This window comes from Panthera onca, chromosome A1 (genome assembly GCF_046562875.1).
Source record: "Panthera onca isolate mPanOnc1 chromosome A1, mPanOnc1 haplotype 2, whole genome shotgun sequence".
Lineage (NCBI taxonomy): Eukaryota > Metazoa > Chordata > Mammalia > Carnivora > Felidae > Panthera > Panthera onca.
In genome coordinates, this window is record NC_138339.1 from 188,990,794 (window position 1) to 189,015,849 (window position 25,056).

Sequence of the window (25,056 nt, forward strand, 5' to 3'; positions counted from 1 at the left end):
ATCTCACAGGACCCTTCCCCACTGCCATGCCCTCCTACCCACCTCTAGTGTTTCTGAACTTCCTTGCTAACACACCTGTACTGCAAAACCTTCTATGTTGCCTCCCTGATCTAACAAGCATCTTCTATGGAAATAAATGTGATTAGGTACTAAGGTACGGACTGAACCCTCATCTTTCTACAAAAATCAAAAGTGGTCAATTATTTTCGGTACATCTTCAAAGTTGCCAGACTGAAAAAGTAAATTACAGATCTGTGAAGCTATTTTTGTTTTGTGTTTGTTTTTGTTTTTAAGAGAAAGGCAGAGCTCACACGAGCAGGGGAGAGGGGCAAAGGGAGAGAGAGAGAACCTTAAGCAGGCTGCACACTCAACACAGAGCCCAAGGCTCTGGGCTTGATCCCACAACCCTGAGATTATGACATGAGCTGAAATCGACATCCAAACATTCAACCAACTGAGCCACCCAGGCACCTCTGAAGCCATTTTTTGGAAATCATTAAGTATAACAACCCCCCCACCCCAGAAAAAACTTAATTTGATAAATGTTCCAGTGATGACAATAACAAGAAAAATCACAAAGGGCAGATGATGGGATAGGTTTAAGAATCTAAATTTCTTTAATTCTCCAAACTGGGAATTATTAACAAATAAGTTTCCAGCCCCAATGACATTCCTTCTATGCCTTGCCTAGATTCATAACAAATACAGCAAATATTCAAATTTTTGTTAAACATGTAGGTCTCTGCATATAATCAAAATCAAATTTAAGAAAGCAGTAATTCACACGAAAGGAAAAAGAGTAACTGATCTAATGAGAAGCTCAGTGATCATCCTCAAAAGATCAGTAACTCCATGAAGCTAAACGAGTTCAAAAATAAAGCAGTGCTAGGACATCTTCTAGAAACAATTATTTTCACATTTTCTTCTCACCACAGAGATAGCCAGTTCAGTACTGAACACAATGTCTGGCACACAGTATAAAATCAAAGTGCAATGCGGTCAAAATCTTGGTGAGTTTACTAACATTTCCTTATTTCAAACCATTTTACCATTCCTACCTTAACATCTAAATGGTTTTGCCCAATTTCTTAAACTTTATTAACTATAACTTAATATACACAGTATCTTTGAAGACAAAAGTTAGTTTAGACATTTCAGCCCAGCTGGATAAAGGCTCAATGAAGAAATATACCTGTAGGAGCACAACTCATTAATACTTCCTAATAGCCACTAAGTTGTTGAACTTTGTGTGTGTGACTCTTCTGGTTTCCACCTAAATGACTTTATATTACTAATGACTAGGGCCTATGATCAGGTGATTGACACATCAAGATTTAACAGGAGTCCCTGCCTAGGGTGAGCTAGGTCCTGCCATGCTAGGTTGCAATGTTAAAGTGAAGGGTCGTGCCAAGGACACTAGTTGGCAGGAAGTCTTACAAGAAGGTGACAAAGCTTACTCAAATTCTTGAAATGCTACCATCTCTTACAATCAAAGGAACTGTTGGGGCGCCTGGGTGGCTCAGTCGGTTGAGCATCTGGCTTCAGCTCGGGTCATGATCTCACAGCTCGTGAGTTCGAGCCCCGCGTCGGGCTCTGTGCTGACAGCTCAGAACCTGGAGCCTGCTTCAGATCCTGTGTCTCCCTCTCTCTCTGCCCCTAACCCACTCGCATTCTGTCTCTCTCTCAAAAATGAATAAACATTAACAAAAATTAAAAAAAAAAGAAACTATTCATAAAACAGCTAAAAGAGGGTTTAGTAGAATTTCTATAAATGCTACCTCCAATAGTGCAGCATCTGAGTTGGGTGAGGAAGTCCTGGAGGGCAGTGCTCTTACTCTTTCTAGTAGCTTCTAACAGTACAGCCACATTTCTAATCCGGGTACCATGGTCTGAATGTTTGTGTCCCCCAAAATACATGCTGAAGTGCTAACCCCCAAACATGAAGGCATTATAGGTGGGGCCACTGGGAGAAGCTTAAGTCATGAGAATAAAACCCTCATGAACTGGAGCAGTGCCTTATAAAAGAGGCTCCAAAAAGCTCCTGAGCCCCTTCCACAACATGAGAGCACAAGAAATCTGCAACCTGGCAGAGGGCCCCCCATGCCTGTGCATGCTGGCACCTGGTCTCAGACATCCAGTCTCCAGAACTGTGAGCAGTAAAGTGCTGCCCACCTCCTCTGTGGGATTTTGTTTCATAGTAGTGTGAACAGACTAAGATATAGGGGGAAGTTATTCTAGAAAATAAGCCCTGATCTTCCCTACCTTCCATCTTCTTTCCCCTTTCTCATTGACGAATAAGACTGTCAAAGGCAAAACTGCAGCCTGCAGAGGCTGGCTCGGTCTAATTTGCCACGTTCTCTTATCCATCTCTCACACAAAGCAGGTGATCCAGGACCATTGCTTTGAAAGACAGAAGGACCACATGTTAAGAAATCAGTCTAAAGCAGCCCCTGTGAGTGTTTTACTTCTTCAGCTTTTAATAAGTCTGATGAAAACTCGTTAAAAGCAAATTTTAGATCTGTTGTATTAAAATTCACAGAACTGATTTCTAAATAACTTATAATTTTGTATCTCCTCGCTTGTGGCTCTTCTCAGATACCCAAATTTATATTCTCCATCATTCCCTAACCCAGGATCTTCCCTGAGAAACTGGTCAACTATCATTTAAATCTTCACAGGCAAGACCCTGTGTACCCCGTGAGCCAAAAATAAAGTGGCATGCTCTAGCATTATGCAGACACCCTACATTTATAGAGCACAGCCAGAGTCGTTCCTTCATTCAAAATTTACCAAGAGATAAAAACAAAACAAAACAAAATCATTAAAGGTCAGTCTTGAGTAGTGACGCAAATATCTTTCAAAGACACACAGCACATAGTTATTTCCCTGCTCCACAGTCGTTCTCAGAAATCTGGCCCTGATGCTCCCACCTGCTTTTTAAAATTCATTTCTCTATTCATTTGAGCAGGCACCCACCATGGGACTATAAAGTACCAGATGCTGCAGATACGGAGATGAATAAAATATGATTATTGCCCTCTTTCCTTCCCACTCCAATTTCTGAAGACCAGCTAGCGTAGAAGGCAGGCAAGATATGCATATAATGTGATACAGTAAGTGGAAAAAAGGCACTGTGAAGTACACTCACAAAGACCATGATTAACTTTCCAAGGGAGTCCAAAGATTTCATTCACCAGGAGAGATTATATTTAACATGGCCCTTGAAGGTTGAAGAGGTTATCCTACAGGGTCCGAGGCCATTCCCATTCCAGACAGAAATAACTTATGTGAAGCCACGGAAGCAGGAAGAAGCAGTGCACGGTCAAGGAAGGGTACATGTTGTTAGGACTGAAGCACGGGGACGCGGAAGAAGAGCTAGGGCTGGAGGATGGGTGGCGGCAGGTTCCACACTGTCATTAGGAGGACGTGCTTTAATATTCAATTTGTGTTTTGACTGAGGAGGAGAAAGGCCTGGTCAGATATGTATGTTATGAAGATGGCACAAATGGCCATACAGATGGTGGACAATTAGGGCAGGGAGCGAGGACTGGAAGACCAGTTAGAAGGTTTCACAGCAGAGTTGGTGAGTCATCACAAGGGATCAAACTAAAGTCTCAGCAGAACATTTGATGAAAATATTTTAAATAAGCCACATCTGAGCTAAAGAGGAGATGTCTGGTGACCCAATGAATACAGGGAGTGGAGAAAAGGAGGCGGCCAAAGCTAATGCCATAGTTTCTAATACACTGATGCCATCCACTAAGACAGGGAACATAAGATAAGCATGCTTAAATGAAAGGAAAAAAGCAGCTGAATTTGAGATGGTTATAGGACATACCTACGTGCTGGTGCCCACTAAGGGGTGGAGAGTTCAGGAAAGCAGCTAGAGAAAAAAAGGGGCACATCAACAAGTAGGTGTTATGAGGCCACAGGCATGAATAAAATCACCCAAGAAGAAGGTACACAAGGAAAAGAGAAGTGACTTCAGGAACATTTACAAGTGGATAAAGGGAGACTCAGTAACAAAGACTGGGAAAGGCTGCAGAGTTCAGGGATGAGCAGAGACCAAAAACAGTAAAGATAATGAAGGGTTGCAACATGGACGCAGAAGTTACTATGGGATGATGACTAAGAAACAGCAACTGGCTGGACAACTGGGTCACCGAAGAGAGCAGATTCAACAGAGGAGCTAGAACGGAAACCTGTTTTAATAGGTCAAGCAGATGTAAGATGAGGAAGAAGAAATAATTCTTCCTAGAGAGATCAGGCTATAAAAATAAGAGAAATAGGGCTGTAGGTTTGCAGAGCATGAAACTTAAGGCAGGATAGTTCTTTAGGATAAGGGAGACCTACATACTGATAGAATGAGAACAGAACCAGTAGAGAAAACAAGAGTCTACAGAAAAGGGGAATGCACTGAACTGAGGTCCTGGAGATCAGAAGGAATGTGACAGAGAGGTAAGGTAGAGGGAACAGCCTTAGAAAAGGGAGAGTTATTTCTTCCTATGCAACTAGAAGGCAAAGCTAGTGAGGATACAGAGAATGCAATATTGGCCTCCGTTATCTGTAAATTAGAAGGCAATAAATATGCTCAGAAGTCAGAGGCTGGAGTAAAGGACCAGTGTAGTAGTAATGGTGTGGCCCCCCATGGGGAGAAGTCAAAGTAATTGCCTAGGTGACTCTGTAACAATAAGGGAGCCTAAAAAACTATTTGAAGATATTAGCAAATGTTTTATGTTTCTGTAAAGGCATTTATGTCCTAGAGGTTTGGGTTTAGAGAGTTGACCACCTTAGTGACTTCAGGCTATGTGTCATTGGGGAATTTTAGAGATCTTTGGTAAGACCTTGGTAAAGGGAATAAAATGAAGGGCTAGATGGCTGTATTCAATACCAGTGAAACTCAGGGATCATGGCAACAGGCTCACACAGGCGTTGGCCAATGTTTTCTACCAAGGGCCAACTAGTAAATATTTTAGGTTTTGCTGGCCATATAGTCTCCATTGCAACTTCTTAATTCCACCATCACAGCATTATATAGCAGCCACAGCCGACACGTAAATGAATGAATGGGACTATGCACTGATATAACTTTATTTATATATACAGAAAGTTGAATTTCACAAAAATTATAGGTCATGAATTTTTATTTTTTCCAACCATTTAAAAATGTGAGCCGCTTTTTATCTCCTGGGCCATACAAAAACAGGTTGAAGGCCAGACAAGGCCACAATTTGCCAACCCCCAGGGTAACAGACATACCAGTTTAACAATACTCACTCTGGAGAACGCACAGGATTAGAACTGCATCATAAGGGTATGTCACGTGATGTGATATAACAATGATGGCCAACAGTGTACTTCCTTACTGTAATTTTTCATAACATATTATAATAAAGATCAGCAAAAGACTAAAAGGACCCTGGACTAAGAATCTAGATACCAGAATTCCAGTCTCCATCCTGCCACATGCTAGTTCTCAAATGGAGCAAATCATGTAGCATCTTGCTTTTGCAGGGTTCCCACGTTTAGGTGTGTTTGTGGGACGATAACAAACAGGGCAAGCACTGGACAAAAGCTTGTGGCATGCATTCACACACTGAAGCAATTTTTTTTTTTTTTTAGAAGAGTGCTGAAAAGTTAAAGCAAGTTGTAGCAAAATCGTTCTCTAAACCCAGAGGGGAAATGTTCTAGAAGCTAGAAAGGAAGAGTGCAGAAATCTGCCCTTTTACTCTTCCCAATTCTCGGGCATTTTAACATGTCTTGTCAAAATGATGAGCATGCTTTCTGCATTACGTCTCCTTATCTAGACAACTTTACAGACTCAGTCTTTCAACTCAGAGGCAAAGTACTAAACCTTGAACATTCAACGATTTGATCAGGGTAGGTCAACGGCACTCACTTCTGTATCCAAAGACTATCTCAGAGGAAGCATATGTCCCAAATGCCACATTCTAACAAGTATGGTTTCTTCAAAACCACGGGCTGCTAAGGTCATGTCTCTCTTAAATAACGGTGTTTTTTTAACCACAGAGTCCTGCAAAGTAAGGGAAAGGGGAGATAAACTCTCAATCCTCTGTTTTTATTCCTTCTTCATACAACAGGTGGACAGGCCTCAATACTAAGCCAAACAATCAGAGGAATCCCATGCATGGCCCTTCACAAACACCAGTGACAGAGTGGTCTAAGATCAGTGAATGGATAGGAGACACCTCCTCTTCTAAAGCTTGCTATTCTCCCTTATGGTGGCAGGAAATTTTATCCAGACCGCAGCATTTTGACCTAAACCCAAACACCACCACTCTATTTTCACGAACCATCGCCTCAGCTATAAATTTCCCAGGTGATCAGATTATATTTGTCCATACCTACAGGCGAGAGCCTATAGAACGCTTACATGTAGATGCACTCCCATGTCTGCACTAAACTTAAAGGGACTCAGGAACCTGGGTAAAGATAGTATTTTACTGGTTCTCTCATCAACTCTGACCAGACTGAAATACAAGGTTTCCAAAGGGCCTTACGTTCACATTAAGCAGGCACTGCTGACTCGGCCCCAACCTGAGCAAGCCCCCTGGGGTAGGTACATATGGCTTGCAGCTTATCTGATCCTCTAGGTTTATTGGGTAAACTTGAAAAGCATTAATTTCTCCACAGCTCTCCATGGCCTGATGAATGAGCACACGGGACCGGGAAGTCCTGCTGCTTCTTTGAAACAGGTGTTCTTAAGTTCTTTCTCAGACACACGCAAAGTAAAGAGGATTCAAGCAGTATGCATTTGCCAGTGTATTCCTACAAGGAGAAGGGCTACAGAAGTAGTAGACATCCCTCCCTGATTGGTATTCCTGGTGATTGTTTATTCAGGGCAAGTTAGTTGTAGTCCCCAAGACCCTCATTCTTCAAATTATAGGTAGAAAAACCTACCAGGTTAATTTGAATCTTTCCCACAGTGCTAGTTCATTCAACCTATGATGACAAATGAAACATTTTCAAATCAGTAACCATGGTATATGTACCCATACACATAGTATACATATATTTACTTGCTATATGTCAATATAACATGTTTGTTACATGTTAACACATATTCATGTTTATAAACATGTGTTTGTGTGATAGGCTAATATATATATACATATTTATTACATATGCTTAACATATATAACATATATGCATATTTGTTATATAGGTTTAATATACATGTTTGTTATATTTATATAAACATACAGCCCAAGAACACTGTGATACTCAGTATTTAAACTTCCATTTGTATTCAAAATGTAGTAACTTACAAAAACATGATATATATATACCATCTTTCAGAAACGTCTAGCTAAAGAGGTCATTTACCCATATAAATAATACCTAGAGCTAATCAAGAAAGTCACTTTCAACATTAGTATTAAGTTTAAAAATTTTTTTTTTTAACGTTTATTTATTTTTGAGACAGAGAGAGACAGAGCATGAACAGGGGAGGGGCAGAGAGAGAGGGAGACACAGAATCTGAAACAGGCTCCAGGCTCTGAGCTGTCAGCACAGAGCCCGACGCGAGGCTTGAACTCATGGACCGTGAGATCATGACCTGAGCCGTAGCCGGATGCCTAACCGACTGAGCCACCCAGGCGCCCCAGTATTAAGTTTAAACAGGGCGCCAGGGTGGCTCAGTCAGTTAAGTGTCCAACTCTTGGTTTCGGCTCAGGTCATGATCTCCCAGTCATGAGATCGAGCCTGGCATTGGGCTCCACACTGGGCGTGAAGCCTAAGATTCTCTCTCCCTCCGTCCCTTTGCCCTTCTCCCATGGACGTGCATGTGTGCGTGCACTCTCTCTCCCAACCCCACCCCCCAAAAAAAAGTTTTATATTAGGTTTAAAAGTAACTAGGGTGTTGTATACCTGCAAGGATTGGAAGATAAATGTTTAATTTTTGAATGAGAGTTATAAAACTTCACCACAGAGTATTATTTAACAACATTTATTCCATTGTCTGTCTTTTATAATTATTCTTCATCTTGAATTTAATACATCAAATGTTTCCTAGGTCTTACTAGCAAAGTGAGACTTGCTGGTTAAAGTGTCTAGTCATCATCATTAAAGCATCAGGCTTTTCTACTGTCTCAGCCTTTAACCAGTCTCAAGACCACAGGCTGAATGCTCTTCTCTCATTGCCACTCCTGGATCTTCCTGTGAATCTTCTCTAACCAGGACCATGGTCTAAAAACTGAAAAATGTGGGTTGGAAAGGAGAAATCCTCTGGACTGTCAACTTGTTTCCACTTCATCACTGGTCAGAACTGAAGCTGCCAACTCGAACCACACACGGACCAAATTCAGTGTTATCTAAGACCGGAATGAGCCCCGCAACTCCACAGATCATCAGACTTCCCATCTCCAATTAGCAAGGGAGATTAGAAAACAAGTTTGACTTCAACAGTAATTATACTTCAAAGGCATGCTTAAAAATTCCCTTTTATAGAAGCTGTTTTTCTCTTAGACCTAACTGCTGTGGCTTTAATCAAATGTAAGGACAGGGAAAATGGCCACAGAATGTGAGGAGTCAGCCTTTGTCAGAGTCAGAAAGTCCTAATTTAACCTAAAAAGAACAAGGGAAAAGAATGACCTAATAATCTGCCCATGATGTGATATTGTCATGCAGATTCTAAACAGCTGCTTCAAGTTGGACTACAGCCACCCCTGCAAGCCAGGACAGCCAGCTAGAGGAATTTCCAAGTTCTACATGGCAATAATGTGGTAAATTAAGGGGTGACTGGGTGGCTCAGTCGGTTATGCATCCAACTCTTGATCTTGGCTCAGGTCATGATCTCACGGTTTGTGAGTTTGAGCCCCACATCAGGCTCTGTGCTGACAGTGCGGATTCTCTGTCCCTCCCACACCCGCGCTGCCTCGCTCTCTCTCAAAATAAATAAACCCTAAAAAAAAAATGAGGTAGGTTAAGGAAGATGCTACAGAGTCCAATTTCCAGAAGAAACAGTCTAGATTATCTCATGTCTGAAAGTGTTTCCTCTTCAGAAAGGATAGACTGGATAACCAATAAGAACCTTCCTGCCTTTGACCATTTGGTATGTTAGGAAACACAGGCCCAGCAGGCTACTAGAAAACCCTGTGCATTCCTGAACGGAAAAGTGTTGGAAACAGAATTTGGATAATCCTTCCTTTTCAGCATCTCCTGGGCTAAAATACTTTCTTCCAGTAAGGGACACAATGCATGTGCTTATAGTCCATGGCAGAAAAGGCCTCTGACCCACTAAACTTGAGAGGTGGTAGAAAGTAAATACACATAATTAAGAATTTTGACAAGGAAAAAAACTTATTTTTTTGGCCCTAGAAGTAGCTGCTGCATGATTTTACTAAAAAGCCTGCACATGGAAGAACATTAAAATATATATAAAGGTATAAACAGGTATCTCTTTCCCTTTCCCATCCAGATCCCCTTTCCAGGAGTTTTGTTTGAGAAGCTGGGGACAATAATATAACTACTATGAAAGTGTAACCTCTTTTGTTTATTTTGAGAGAGTGTGTGTACCCACAAGCAGGGGAGGGGCAGAGAGAATCCCAACAGATCAATGCAGGCTCAATCTCACAAACCATGAGATCATGAACTGAGCCAAAATCAAGAGTCCGACACTGAACAGAATGAGCTACCCAGGCATCCCTGTAAGTGTAACTAAAAGCAGACAAATCAACCTCACCTTGTTGCCATCTGACTCCCCATAGTGAAAAAGGTTAGATATTTAGCCCATGTACTCTCTCTCTTCCCTTCCACTACCACCACAGTCCTATTTTTACATTGTCAAGGTTTACTGTATCTCCATTCTGTTCGATAGCTGTGATCAGGACAATTTTAAGGTCATCATCAAATGTTAAACCACATACAAGTGGCATTTCAGTGTTCTGATAGATGCATCTTTACTGGAGAGCTGGGTGTGGTCAGAAGACCCCAGGAAAAGGAAAGGAATTGTCTGGCACTAGGCCCCAAACCACTGGGTGAGAAATGTCACTAGCCTTGAGAGTCAACCCATTTTCTCCTTTCCTTGTTCCTGGCCTCTCCTGGGTCATCTCCACGGCCACTCTTCTTTAGGCCTCATGGATCTTCTTCCTTGTACTTTTCCCACCATTAAAACAGGGTGTGTAGAGTAAATTTTCTAAATCTTTGCAGAACTAAAACCCTCTTTCGTTATTCTCCACAAATCTATGATTTGCCTGGGTACAACATTATAGCTTGAAAGTACCTTTCCTTGAAACTGAAAGGACAAGATTCATTATTCAGCTAGCATCTAGTATTCCTGATGAAATGTCTGAGGCCTATGACACTGCAAATAACCTGTTTCTTCCTTTGAACATTTTTAGAATTTTGACCCTGGAAATTCAACCAGGATGTCTAGGGTTTAGGTCTTTTTTCATCTATCTTAGTTCATGCTGGGGAGTTGTCTTTCTTCAGCTCAAAGAAATTTTCTTGTATTCTTTCTTGCTCTCAACTGTCTGTTCCAATTTCTAGAACTGTTAAAGACTGGAGGTTTGGGACATGCCCTCCATGTGCCCTAGCTGCTCTCATACTTCCTCTTTTGGGGGGGAGATTTCCTTATGGATAAGCAGCTTGGTTCTTAGCCCTGTCCATCCCTATTCCAGTATTTCCAAGAAATTAAAAATGACTAAAAAATAATGATTTGACTGCTGCTTTGCCAAGTAATATTGTTTAAAGGTGTAGTATTCTCTTAAATCCAAGCAAATGGAGTTCTCTATTCCCTTAGTTTTGTTTCCTACAAAGTCAGTTGATCTATTCATTTTGTTCATGCTATTAGTTTTCCCAAAAAGCAAATGAGACTTGGTTCCTGGTCTAAATTTATGGATATGGACTATGTTAATCTGAATATGTAACTGGCATGACTTTCTTCTGTACCAGTACAGCTATTACCCCAACAGGCTTCCAACTGAAAACATGGACAATAGGTACTATGTCAATGCCTGGATTATTCCAGAAGCAAGCTTCCCGTGAGGTGCCTAGACATGCAGTGGCAGAGTGGCTGAGGACTCCAGCAGTGCAAAGGAGGGAGGTCTTGATCCTTGGAATGCTGTACAAGTTCATCTAACAGCGCCCCCGCCCCCAACCTTCTCAGTCTAAAGTGGGCATCACAACTCAAGTCGCCTCACGCCTTGCTTCTCAGTTAGGGGTAGGAAGCCCATGCTGAGACTTCTCTCCCTTCTTTAAGAACAGGTTATCTGGTTTTACCCTGAAGACTCTTGGAAGTTTGCACCTGGTTTCTTCCAGACTTTGCTCCATGTGCCTTTCCCTTTGTTGATTTTGATTTGTATCCCTTTGTTTTAATAGATCCTAGCTTTGAGTACAAATATACACCGAGTCTTGTGAGTGCTCTTAGTGAATTACTAAACTGGGGGCAGGGGGGTCGTGGGGATGCCCAACATACTAAGTGAAATCTGAACACCATAAACTCCAAAAAATCCATGCCAAGACACATCATACGAAACTACTGAAAACTAAAGATAAAGAAAAATCTTGAAAGCAGTCAGAGAGCAGTGACACGTTACCCAGGAACATTACTGAGGAACACCCATTTGAGCAACAGTGGATTTCTCATCAGAAACCACAGAAGCCAGAGAAGTGGCAGAGCCTCTTTCAAGGAAAGGCCCGCCAGCTGGGCATTCTGGGTCTGGTTGACCAACTCACCAGGAATGAAAGAGAAACAGCCTCAGACAAAGGAAAACTCAAAGAATTTGTTGCTAGCAGAGCCACCCTCAAATACTGGCTAAAGAAGTTTCTTCAAATCGAAAGGAAATGGTAAGAGAAGGGGTCTGGGGCACCAAGAAGACAAAACAAGATGAAAACAGAACTCTGGGTACAAAGAAGAGACCATCTTTTTCCTCATGGCTTGCTAAATTATATTTGATGATTGAAACAAAAATTATAATACCATCTGATAATGACATTTAAAGTGGGGGAAGTTACACTGAGTGTTGTATGGAAACCAATTTGATAACAAATTATATTTAATATAAAAAGATAAAAATAAAAGTGGGGGAAGATAAGATACCTAAATGAAAGTGAGGTTTCCATATTTCACTCAGAGTGGTAAAATGTTGGGGCGCCTGAGTGGATCAGCTGGTTGAGTGTCCAACTTTGGCTCAGGTTATGATCTCACGGTTTGTGAGTTCAAGCCCCACATCAGGCTCCACACTGACATACAGAGCCTGCCTGGGATTCTCTCTTTCTTCCTCTTTCTCTGCCCCTCTCCCACTTGCATGCACATGAGCTCTCCCGCTCTCAAAATAAACTAAAAACAAACAAAAAACAAGACAATTCAGTTAGCCCTCTGACACTTTCCTCTTCATAGTCATGTCACTCCTTTGTTGAAAACTATCCAAAGGATTCCCAACCATCTTAAGACAAAGTCCAGAATCCTTAAGTGCCCTGAAAACCCCGCATGCCTCTCATTTCATGCAGAATCACCAAACAGCAGGCTCACATTTTCCCCCCGCTCCATTTCTCTCCACCACACTCCCACCACAACAGTCTGCTGCTCCCTCTCACGTCTGGAGTCTCACCCCATCTCAAGACCTTTCCACATGTTGTTCCTGTGGTCTGGCCACTCCCCGCCCCCCGCCAGAGTTACCTGCTCAAATCTTGCTGACTTACAACAAACATGTCACATCCTTGGGAAAGCATACCCCTTCCACTTGGGCCCGCTAGCACCATCAGGCCTGTTTTAAGAGAAGGGAAGAAAAAAAGAACCAGAGCTGCTATCCATGCAGTCAGTTATACCAGACTGCGTGTTGCCAGTGCAAGGTACTGAGTTCGTCTTGCCACCATACCCCTCATACGTAGCACTGTGCTTGCAGGTAGCAAGTGCTCAATTCATTTATTTCATGGTTAAGCATTTGAATCGTCTCTCTAATCAAGGCCCCATGATTCCAAAAAGGAGAATCTACTAATTCTTGCCTAAACTGGCTATTCTGTAGAGGTCCCAAGAAATAGACATGAACATCTATCAAAATAAAGTTTCACTGCCATAGAAGCAAATTCCATCATCAGAGTACTATAAAAGCAGTAAACAACTACTGTGGGAGAATGTCTATTGTTTTACTTTTTCCTCTTTGGGGTAAGAAAATAACATGTCAGTTATATATTCATTATAACAAACATGAACTGTCATAAGCTGCTTATTTCACTACTGCTTATTTTAATAACTTTCTTGTGGTAGAAACGCAAAATAAAAGCAAAAAACCACAGAGAAACACATGTAACTGATAAGGGAAAAAGAAGAAAAGGAAACATCCATGTTGCTGGATATAATGGGATAGAAACAGCAAATTCCATAGGATCACAATCCCTGTTTATTTGCTTACTGTACTTACTTACTGTACATCATTCCCAACACTGAAGGAAACGCAATGGGACTTTTCCGAACATCTGAGCAAAGCAAAGATGTGATGAAAGCCCACAGCCATGACAATGTGTCTTCAATTTCTAGCACACAGGAATAATAAATAGCAAATGTCAAGACACCCTGTCTCTGCAAATTTCAGTAGGATTCCAGATTATTTTCCCAATGAGAAAGGGACTCCTTTACAAAGCTTACCTAAAATGAACTACACAGACTAAGTTTTAATTTTGTGTTCCCAATTTGACAGAGCACCTCAAGACTGGAAACATGAGCTGATGAAGATACTATCTCGGGCCAGGCAAGGAGAAGCTGGACAGATTCCAGGAGACAGACACTTGATAAGTTTCCTAATGTCTCAGTTCAATCTGTGCAGCTTTCAACAAATGAAAAGGCCACCTTCAGAGCACTGGATTCATCGACAACTTTCTTTTCCATTGCCTAAATTTAGAGAGGGATACTACCTCATAACAACTGAGACAAGAATAGGAACTGGTATCATAGGAAGATGAAAGAAAAACTCAATAAAGAAGCAATATCTGTTTACATTTGCTTAGCATATAATCCCAGAGGAAATGAGAGATTGCTCATAAGGAAACACAACCCAAGATAGTAATTGTGTAGGGCTACACTATTTGTGAAAACTATACCCACACTCCTCAAATGTGACCTGTCCTGATTCAATAGTTATGGATATTCAAGTATCTCCAGGCAAGATAAGCTTTTATTAACCGGCCCCAAATTAAGTGAGCCACACATTGGGCATCTCAAATTACTCAGATAAGCTCTTTTATCATTATTTGGTTATTCAATGTCCCAGCCTCATGACACAGACTCACCACCGACTCTAGATAAGCCTTATGTCAATTTAGGATATCGCAGGAGCCCATGCTACCCATGAAAGTTCTAGAGATGTTTGTTACGTACAGTCTAAAAGGGTGGGGGAAGTGGGGAAAAAGAAAAGCAGAAATGGAACATATATAGACTTAAGAAGAAGCATAAAACAAAAAAGCTAATGAAGTTGCCTTAACTTTCTACTATTCTTAAATTACACTCAAAACTTACCAATTTGAGATCCTAACTCTAATAAAATATGTTTATTTATAGGTAGAGAAAACAAAACTACCCCCTCCCAAAGAAAAAAAATGCTATTGGTTTTCTATAAAGTGTAAACAGCCAAACGAAGAGGGTTCCCTGTATGTTTTGGCTCACATTCTGAATAAGAAACTGCATAGCAGGAATGTGTCCACGTATGTACACAGCATTTCACATTTACCAAAATAATTTCACATTTAACATTTCCTGAAACCTTTCTAATAGGCCTGTGACATCTGTGAAATGTCCCCACTTACAAGGCAAGACATGGAAACAAGTGAAATGCTTTCTGTCTTTTCTTAATTAAACTATAACAATGAGAGGTCACCTCACACCTGTCAGATTGGCTAGTATCAAAGAAAAAAAAAAGTAATCACAAGTGTTGGTGAGGATGTGGAGAAAAGGGAACCCTTGTGACTACTGGTGGGAATAAATATTGGTGCACCCACTCTGGAAAATATCATGGAGTTTCCTCAAAGAATTAAAAATAGAAGTACCATACAGTCCAGCAATTCCACTTGCAGGTTACCCAAAGAAAACAAAAACACTAACTCAAAAATATATATGCACCCCTATGTCCATTGCAGTATTATCTGCAACAGCCAAGATACAGAAGCAACCTAAGTGTCCACTGATAGACAGATGGACACAGAAGGTGTGTACACACAACGAGATATTACTCAGCAATAAAAAAGAATGAAATCTTGCCATTTGAGACAACATGGATGGACCCAGAGAGTATTATGCTAAGTGAAATAAGACACAGAAAGCCAAATCCTGTATGACTTCACTTATATGTGGAATCTAAAAAGCAAAACAACTGAACAACACAGAAACAGACTCAAATACAGAGAACTGGTGGTTGTCCTCGGGAAGGAGTGTGGGGGGCATGGGCAAAATAGGGGAAGGGAATTTTAAGAGGTATGAACTTCCAATTACAAAATAAGTCATGGGACAAGTGACGGTGACATGTTCTTAATCAGAATTAAGCAACACTGAGGCACTAGTGGGCACTATGTCCAACTACTAAATCAAAAACCCTTCTACCATCTTCATTCGCTCAACAATTAGCCTTCAATACCTACAACATGACAGGAACTATTCTAAGCACTGGGAGGGTTATAGCAGCAAACAAAACAGACTCAAATATCTACCCCCAACACCATCATTTTAATGATACCATCGTGTAATTGTTTTGGATTGGCTAGTTGGATGCCATCTATAACACCAATGTTCAATTAGTTTCTTCGCTCATGTAAGACATTTAAATGTATTCCAATTAATAAATCATAAAAAAACATTCAGAACATAAAACATGTTTGACAATTTATTAAGCACTGGCAATTCGAAAGGAAACTGAGGTGCAGCCCTCTATTATCAGACACACACACACACACACACTCTTATACCCCTTACTTGAAAGAAGGCATATATGCATTAAAAATTAAGTAAAAAGATGCTCAAAAACAAGGCACTTCCAAATGGAAAATAACAAACACTGTTAGGACCATTTTCAACAGAGAAAAACCAACCAAGATACAGTGTTTTGTCTAAGAATGTATATTCAAATCAGGGTCTAATGTTTTTTTTTTGGGGGGGGGGAGAAAATATTATTCTAGGCTTTCTTAATTTTATACGAATAGATTGTAGATTAAGAAGTACCAAAAGATTTAACTTTTGGCGATTACTTTCTTTTAAATGTCTATGTATTTAAGTGGGAGGGGGCAAAAAGAGGGAGAAAAAGAATCCCAAGCAGGTTCTGAGCTGTCAGTGCAGAGCTCAACACAGGGCTCCATCCCACAAGAACCGTGAGATCATGACCTGAACTGAAATCAAGAGCTGGACATTCAACTGACTGAGCCACCCAGGCACCCCTAACTCTAATAAAATCAGTTTTATTAGAGTTTTTTCACTTTTAACATTACTTTCTGTACATTATCCAAAAAAGCTATTTACATTATTCAAATGTATTAGGAAAGAAACCTAATATTTAAGCTTTTATTATGTCTGCTTCACAAACATCTTTACTTATTGTCTTACAACAACTCTACAAATTAAAGGTACGTGTAGAGGATGCTGGGAAAGCTTAAGTACCCGGCCTGTGTGGACTACTTGATATAGAAGACCTTATAAATTATGAAATTTGAGCATGAAAAGATCAGTTTGGAAAAGGGGAAAATAAGTTTGGGGATCTACAATCAAAGTTTCAATTTAATTAATTTTCAATTAAAATATTAAGTGACTTGCTCAATTAATGTTCCCTTTGAGAATTTAGGAGCATTGGATACATATGAGTCATCTGTAGGGGTGTGTGTATACATATATACATATATGTATATACACACACATATATATATATATATACACACACATGGATATATACACATATACATATATGTATACACACACACACACTCACACCCTTACACCAAAAATAATTGTCCTATTGTATCTTAAACACACACGTTTAACCAAATTGCAAAACTGTAGCTGTGAAGACAAAGCATTTCTTTTAGTAGTATCTTGAAAAAGGTCTCAATGCAGGTGCTATCTCCCAATAAAACTTACACAAAACATCCCTTTCTGTTCCTCATTTTCTTCAGACAAACAAACTTTCTTCAGAAGGGTAGGATTTTAATAAGCCTGTTCTCATAACCTCAAGACAAAATGTGAACACTTCCCATACATTCTCCCACAATTTACCATGTTTTGTTACCTAGTTCCAGGGTCATGAGGTTGTCAGATACAGCATGAAGGACTAGGATGACCCCCCGACAGAAAGCAGGCAGCAGGAAGAGAGCCAGGGGTCCTTCACAAAGTGACAATCAAAATAAACTCATTGGCAACCACACAGAGAACCTTGGGAGAAACGCTACCCGAAGCAGCCACAGAAACTGAGCTTGACCAACTCCTACGCAGATGTGCTCCCGGAGAAGTTTACTTCTTAAGCAGGGAAGACTGCTAACTTGCAACCAAGAAAACAGTACATACTACATTCCTAGGGTCCAAGAAGGAATCAGGAAGGGATGTAGGACCAGGGGCCTGAGGGGTAGAAGGTCCACCACAGAAACACCGGCTCCTCATAACTACAGACCCCCATCCACACATTCTACAGAGAGTTGGTCTCTAATTTTTGAGTAATTTTCTTCCCAGAAGCATCAGGGTCAAGAAATAGAAACGAAATACCAACATATTTGCTCTCTAATTATGAAAGCAACATCTAATCTAAAGCCCCAGGCTAACAGAAAAGAACATTTACTTACCCCTTGGTTAACAAGTGAGAGAGACGGGAAAAGTGAGGCAGAAAGGGGACAACACTTCCCTTTCAAAAAATCTAATCTGTCAACCCTCCTTGTCATGGCAGCAGATGGTCTTAGTGAACAGTCTTTAAATTCGGGGAGGGGGTGGGGAGCAGGTACAACCACTCATTTCCAACAAAAGGCAGTAAGTAAAACCTATTTTAATATAAACACGCTTGTGAATGGTAAAACAAGGCTGCAAACTAATACTTCAAAGGGCACTGAAAAGAAAAGAATGATATGGTTGGTAAGGAAAGTGGTGCAAAGACTCCATTCCATCTGAAAATGTGCAAAACCAAAACTGAAATTCTAACAGCAGTAACTGTGACATAAGGCTCAAGAAGAATTAAACAGGGTGGCCTGGGTGGCTCAGTCAGTTGAGCATCCGACTCTCAATTTCAGCCCAGGTCATGATCCCAGGGTCGTGGGATTGAGCCCCATGGTGGGCTCGGTGTGGAGCGTGCAACCTGCTTAAGATTCTCTCTCCCTCTGTTCCTCTCCCCTGCTCACTCTCTCTACAAAATAAACAAAAATTCATTTATTTTAGCAACAGTAATCACTGTTCCCTTTTAGCTGGTGTGACCAATAAAACAAGGTCACTGTCCTTGGGCAATTTTTATTCAAATTAAAGGAAACAAACTTGCTCTCAAAGAAAATGCTCAATAATATTTGTTACTTGAAAATGCTGATTGCTCAAGACAGAAATGAAGTCTGAACAAAATGCTTTGTTAGAATTACTTGTAAGTTCTAAAATATGGAATGTTTACATAATCCTAATTAAATATTCATGCTACAATATGAATAGTTAAAACCATAATGTCTGTAACCTTTTAATCAGCTATCATTGACAAAGGATCCCCTTCATTGGAAGCCAGTAGGAATTCTTCGATATTGAAGACTATCAATTCCTCTCTATTCTCTTAGAAAACCACACTAGATGTTCCAAGGAACCTCCATACTGTTTCCCATGGTGGTGGCACCAGTTTGCATTCCCATCATCAGTGCACCAGGGTTCCTTTTTCTCCACATTCTCATCAACACTTGTTTCTTGTTTTTTGATTTTTAGTCATTCTGACAGGTGTCAGGTGATATTTCATTGTGGTTTTAATTTGCATTTCCCTAAGGAGTGATGGTGAACACCTTTCATGTGTCTGTTGGCCAGATATCTGTAGGTCTTTAGCAAAATGTTTAATGGGGTCACTCCTCTGCCCATTTCAATTGGGTTTTTGGTGTTGAGTTGCAGATGTTCTTTATATATTTTGGATAGTCACCTCTTTTTGGATATCATTTGCAAGTACCTTCTCATTCAGTAGGCTGCGTTTTTGTTTTGCTGTGCAAAAGCTTTTCATTTTGGTGTAGTCCCAATAGTTTAATTTGGTTTTTCTTTCTCTTGCCTCAGGAGGCAAATCTAGAAAAAGTTTTCTATGGCTGATGTCAAAGAAATTACTGCTTGTGTCTTCTAGGAATTTTATGGTTTCAGGTCTCACAATTTAGTTCTTCAATCCATTTTGAGTTTATTTTTATGTATGGTGTAAGAAAGTAGCCCAGTGTGATTTTTTTGCATGTAGCTGTCCAGTTTTCCCGACACCATTAATTGAAGAGGTGGTCTTTTCCCCATTGTATATTCTTGCCTCTTCTGTCATAGATTAATTAACCATAAAGCATGGATTTATTCCTGGACTCTCTATTCTGTTCCATTGATCTATGTGTCTATTTTTGTGCCAGTACCATACGGTTTCAATTACTATAGCTTTGTAGTATAGCTTGAATCTGGTATTGTGATACCTCTAGCTTTGTTCTTTTTTGAAGATTGCTTTGGCTATTCGGGGTCTTTTGTGGTTCCATACAAAGTACAGGATTATATGTTCAACTTCTGAGAAAAATTTTGTTAGTATCTTGATGGGGATATTACAGTACATCTGTAGACTGCTTTGGGTAGTATGGACACTTTTAACAATATTGGTTCTTCCAATCCAATACCTTTTATTTATGTCATTTTCAATTTCTTTCATCAATGTTCTATAGTTTTTGGAGTGCATATGGCTTTCAGGTCCTTGGTTAAGTTTATTCCTAGGTATTTTATTATTTTTGGTGCCAACTGTAAATGGGATGGTTTTCTTAATTTCTCTTTCTGCTGCTTCATTATTAGTGTATAAAAACACAACAGATTTCTGTACATTAATTTTGTATCCTGTGACTTTACTGAATCCATTAATCAGTTTGAGTAATTTTCTGGTGGAGTCTTCAGGGTTTTCTATATATACTATCATATTATCTGCAAATAGTGAAAGTTTTACTTCTTCCTTACCAATTTGGATGCCTTTTATTTCTTTTTTATTGTCTGACTGCTGTGGCTAGGACTTTAAAAATAGAATTACCCTATTATCCAGTAATTCCAGTAAAAACTAGGTATTTACCCAAAGAACACAAAAACACTAATTTGAAAACATATGTACTATTATGTTTAATGTAGCATTATTTACAAAAGCCAACATATGGAAGCAACCCAAGTGTCCACTGATAGATGAAGATATGGTATATATAGAATGGAATATTACTCAGCCATAAAAAATGAAATTTTAACCATTTGTAACAACATGGATGTTGAGAATAGAGTATAATGGTAAGTGAAATAAGTCAGAAAAACAAATACTATATGATTTCACTCATATGTGGAATTCAACAAACAAACAATGAAAAAAAAAAAAAAGACAAACGAAGAAACAGACTCTTAAATACAAAGAACTGGTGATTACCAGAAGAAAGGTAGGAGGAATGGATGAAACAAATAAAGGGGATTAAGAGTACACTTTTTTTTTTAAATGTTTATTTTTTGAGAGAGAGCACGAGCAGGGGAGGGATGGAGAGAGTGGGAGACCGAGAATCCCAAGCAGCCTCCTCACTGTCAGCACAGAGCCTGACATAGGGCTCAAACTCATGAACAGTGAGATCATGACCTTAGCCAAAATCAAGATTTGGACACTTAACCAATTGAGCCACCCAGGTGCCCCAAGAGTACACCTACTTTGATGAGCCCTGAGAAATATATAGAATTGTTGAATCATTATACTGTGCACCTCAAACTGGTAATTATACTTGAACAAACAATAAAATTCAGTTTAAAAAAACACACTAGAATGACAGCTAAACTCAAAAGTCTTCTAAACCTACAAGTAAGACCAAACAAGAAAAGAGACACTATCAGTCTAAAAAGGTCATTTCACTGATAAACGGAAAATAGATAAACATTAGGTAATGGGCTTGGGTTTTGACATTCTCTGCTCTAAGGGCCCACAGTGGGGGATAAGCCAACAAGAAACTGGAATGTTCTAGAATTGAATGTGCAGGATACCACAGAAGGCAGGGAGCTTCAGAGTAAAGTAAAAACAAGATGACTGTTGGGAAGTCTTTAGGAAAACACTCCCTCTCAACTCCCCAAGCAGCTACCCCTCTCCTGCTGTTATCAAAGACAGGTTCAATTGCTTAAATAAACTGAAGTAAAAAGCTACTGGAGTTAAGATACCTTACACAAATAACAGTACCTTACAAAACCAGGAGGACTGAGTGAAGGTGTTTGTGCTAGAAGGTAAATTCAGCAAAGGCATGGACTTAACACCTGTTTGGTCCCTGCTGCACCCCCCATTCCCTCATTCCCTACAATGGTGCCCAGCACATGGAATGAACTTAATATGCAGCAAAGAGGTTTCGAAGAGGAATTTTTACAATCTCCAAGAAAGCAGAATATCAATATCATGGCAGAAAACAGAAGAGAAGAATATAAAATCTGAACATCAAAGCAGGCAATTCAACATTTGACTTAAAAGGAGTATCTAGAATGAAAGAATAGAGAAAACTGGAGGAGAGGATGGATTTACAGAGAAATAACACAAGACATTTTGTAGAGCAAAAGTTTCCTTGTTGAAAGTGCCCACTAACTATATGGCACAAAAAATGAAAATTTCAAAGTACTAGGAATGAAGAGATTCTAAAATTCTATCTAAAAGGTATTTTAAAGAGAAAGCTCACAGGAATCAGAAATTAGAATGGTACAAGGACTTCAACAGCAATCCCGAAGCTAAAATATAATGGAGCCACGTCTCCTAGACTCTGCTGGAACTGGTTTCTAAGCTAGAGTTCTACACCTAGCTCAAAGAATAATCAAGATCAAAGATATAATTCAGACACTTTCAGACACAGGAGGCTCTCAAAGTTTCTGTCTCCCATATCCTCATTTCTCTTCTACTCCCCCAAAAAGGCAAGAGGAGAATGAATTTTCCCCAAAGAGGGAATATAAGGAAAAGGAAGTTTGCATCCAGGAAACAGGCATTGTGACACTGGAAAGGGGACAGGATCCGCAGAACGAGGGTAAGAGGAAGTCCCACGAGAGCCACATGGGCCTGTGGAGAGCCAGTTCAGAGCACATCATGGGCAGCCGAGGGCACTACCAGGAGGAACGGTTGGAAAAACAAAGGGAAATAAAACCCTTGGTGGATTTGTATGTCTAACTGTACTGAGGATGGTTCATTTGGAGTGTGTGGGGTAAAATTAAAGACAAAAACCAAAACCAGCAAGTAAGGGTCCTTTTACTTTTAACTCCAGAAAAAAACCAAAAGATTAGATGAAAAAACAATAAAATGTTGCATGACCTAGATAAGATTATTTCTATTGTAATCAATATTAAACAATCTATTTAAAGATTGGCAAAAAGCTACATGGGAAGATGTGCAGAGAAAAGGTGTAAGGGGAAGAAGGTAGTAAAAAGAATTAAACCTTCATAACTCAAAGTAAGAAGTTGACAACTTACAGGTATGGGAATTTAATGAGAGATAATAGCAAAACCAAAACAAATAGCTTTTGTTAAGTAATTGAATCTGGGTAATCAAATGGGCATGAGAGGTGGGGTAGGAATATGCTATTTTCCCTGTAATACTCATAAGAGTAAATCTAAATGATAGATTGCTTTATAAAATATAAGTTAAATTTCAAAAACAAATTTCATCCAATGAACAACCTACTGTAATCAGTGACTTCTTATCTCCTAAGGGGATTATGGATCTTTGGAACAAAACCATTTAGTCTCACAGCAAAAGAGGATTTAGATTTATACACAAATTTCACAAAACACTAATGTAGGTTTTAGAAAGCTAGTTCTCTGCTTAAACTCTTACATGAAATTTAAATTCATTACATTATGAATAAAACTACACATTAAATCTTGTCCTCATGACCTCACCGTTCTGCTTTAGACGCTTGTCAGTGAAAGGAAAATTAGATAATCAGGCACTTAGTCTCAATTCTCAAAAGCAGCCACCAATAAGGATTATTTACATTAAACTTAACAAAGCCTCTATTTTTCTTAAATGTTTATTTGAGAGACAGAGAGAACACATGAGGGGGGAGAGGCAGAGAGAGGGAGAGAGAGAGAATCCCAAGCAGGCCCTCGCTGTCAACAGAGAACCAGATGTGGGGCTCAATCCCACAAACCTTTTGACCCTGAGCTGAGCTGAAATCAAGGTGCCACCCAGGTGCCCCCAAAGCCTCTATTTTTTTAAGTCAATCTTGTATGTAAATCTACCTTGTGTGCAAATGAACTAAAGCAGGGGTCACAAACTAAGGCCTGGGTAGCCCAAGTCTAACTCATCCCCAGTTTCATATCTCAGTGTCCACTCCAGTTCCTACTCCAGTCTCTTATCTCAGTGCCCACAGATAAAAGGTTTACTGGAACAGAGCCTTGCTCATTAACGTTTGCATTTATGGCTGCTTTCTACTGAGGGTAGACACCGTGCGGCCTGCAGAGCCTAAAATATTTACTATCAGGTCCCTTTCAGAAAAAATTTGTTGATCCCTCAACTAAAGGATTCTAGTTCTGAATTTCATTTGAACTTTACTTCAAATGAAACTGAGCCAAATTCATATATGAGTGTCCATACAAAGAGTAGTTGAATCAAGAGATGTTTGAATAAAGAACCTTAAAGACAGTCAACATAACCCTTTAAAAAGCCCAGAGGGACTTAATGGTTTGCTGAGGGTCAGCTGGGTAGATGAACAAAGTCTCCTAACTCAGATGGTTGCTATCTTAGATAAGCATCTGTCACCAAAGTTTTAACCCTAATACTTCTCCTTGGTTCCTACCCCACTCTTCAACTAATTACTAAATAAGTTATTTCATTTTAGTTACAATGTTAATAAAATGTGCCTTTTAATTTGATGTTTCCCAAATATTTAAAACAGATTTCTGTTGATATTCAGTCATGGCTGTGCCAAAAAAGCAGAAGACTGATTAAGGACAGTCGTTAGGGTCAAGGAGACCCAGGTTCTGGCTCTGCCCCTGGGTGTTACTCTGGCCCCAGTAACCCTCTTAACTGCCCTCCACTCCACCTGTCCCTTCTCTAGGAGTGGGTATAGTGCCCACTACAGATGAGTGTGGTTAGGCTGAATAAAATGAAGGATGTCAAGAACCTAATGCACTGACTGTCACAGAATTAAGAGCTCAAGAAATGTCACCTTTTATACTTTGTCTCCTGTCCAAAATTTGATAACCATCGTTATCCCCGAAAGGCTGCATAGGTGATGTTCTCAAACTTCAGTGTGCATAAGAATCACACTGGTGAACTTGTCAGTGCAGATTCCCATGACCCTACTCCCAGTTACTCTGATTATTTAATCTGGAAGAGGCAGGAATCTGTAATTCCAAGCTCAAGTGTGATACGGATAATGGAAACACTGCTGCTAGATAATGAAAGAGATACCAAGAGTTAAGAGATGAGCAAAAACCTAAATAATCACAGCCTTAATTAAATATAAATGGCAAGGAGCTAAGTCCTGCTTTCTAATTCCTTTTACTGCTCTTCCTTCCACAGCAGTCAATTTTTGTTTGTTTTGTTTTACTTAAACTTATGTTGGGCTCCATAAGTTAACTAATGTTATATACAGTGTGAAGATTATTTCCCAGTTTATAAAGGTTAGGACTTCCAGTTATACAACCCAATTAAACATTCATGGAACTGAAAAAGGTCAGAACTCAGGTCCCAATGAAACTTCAGTTTTCTATCCTGGAATTCAGCCATACAACCACCTTCTTGCTGTCCCCAGAGAATTAAAGGCTGACCCATTTTATTTATTGGTATATTTGCAAACAGAAAGAAAAAAAAAACACAGAAAAATAAAGTTTATTCCTATCTTTCAATACAAACTAACACAAGCTAAAAATGTGGCTAAAAACAAGCATGAAACTAAATACATTTTACACTGGGA

The 25,056-nt window shown here is 39.8% G+C and overlaps 1 protein-coding gene across 3 annotated transcripts in view; it reads right to left on the reverse strand.

Annotated features, from left to right (window-relative positions):
* The window catches only part of SLAIN1 (SLAIN motif family member 1), a 61,631-nt gene that overhangs the window by 22,159 nt on the left and 14,416 nt on the right, over window positions 1-25,056 (reverse strand). The window lies entirely within an intron of this gene.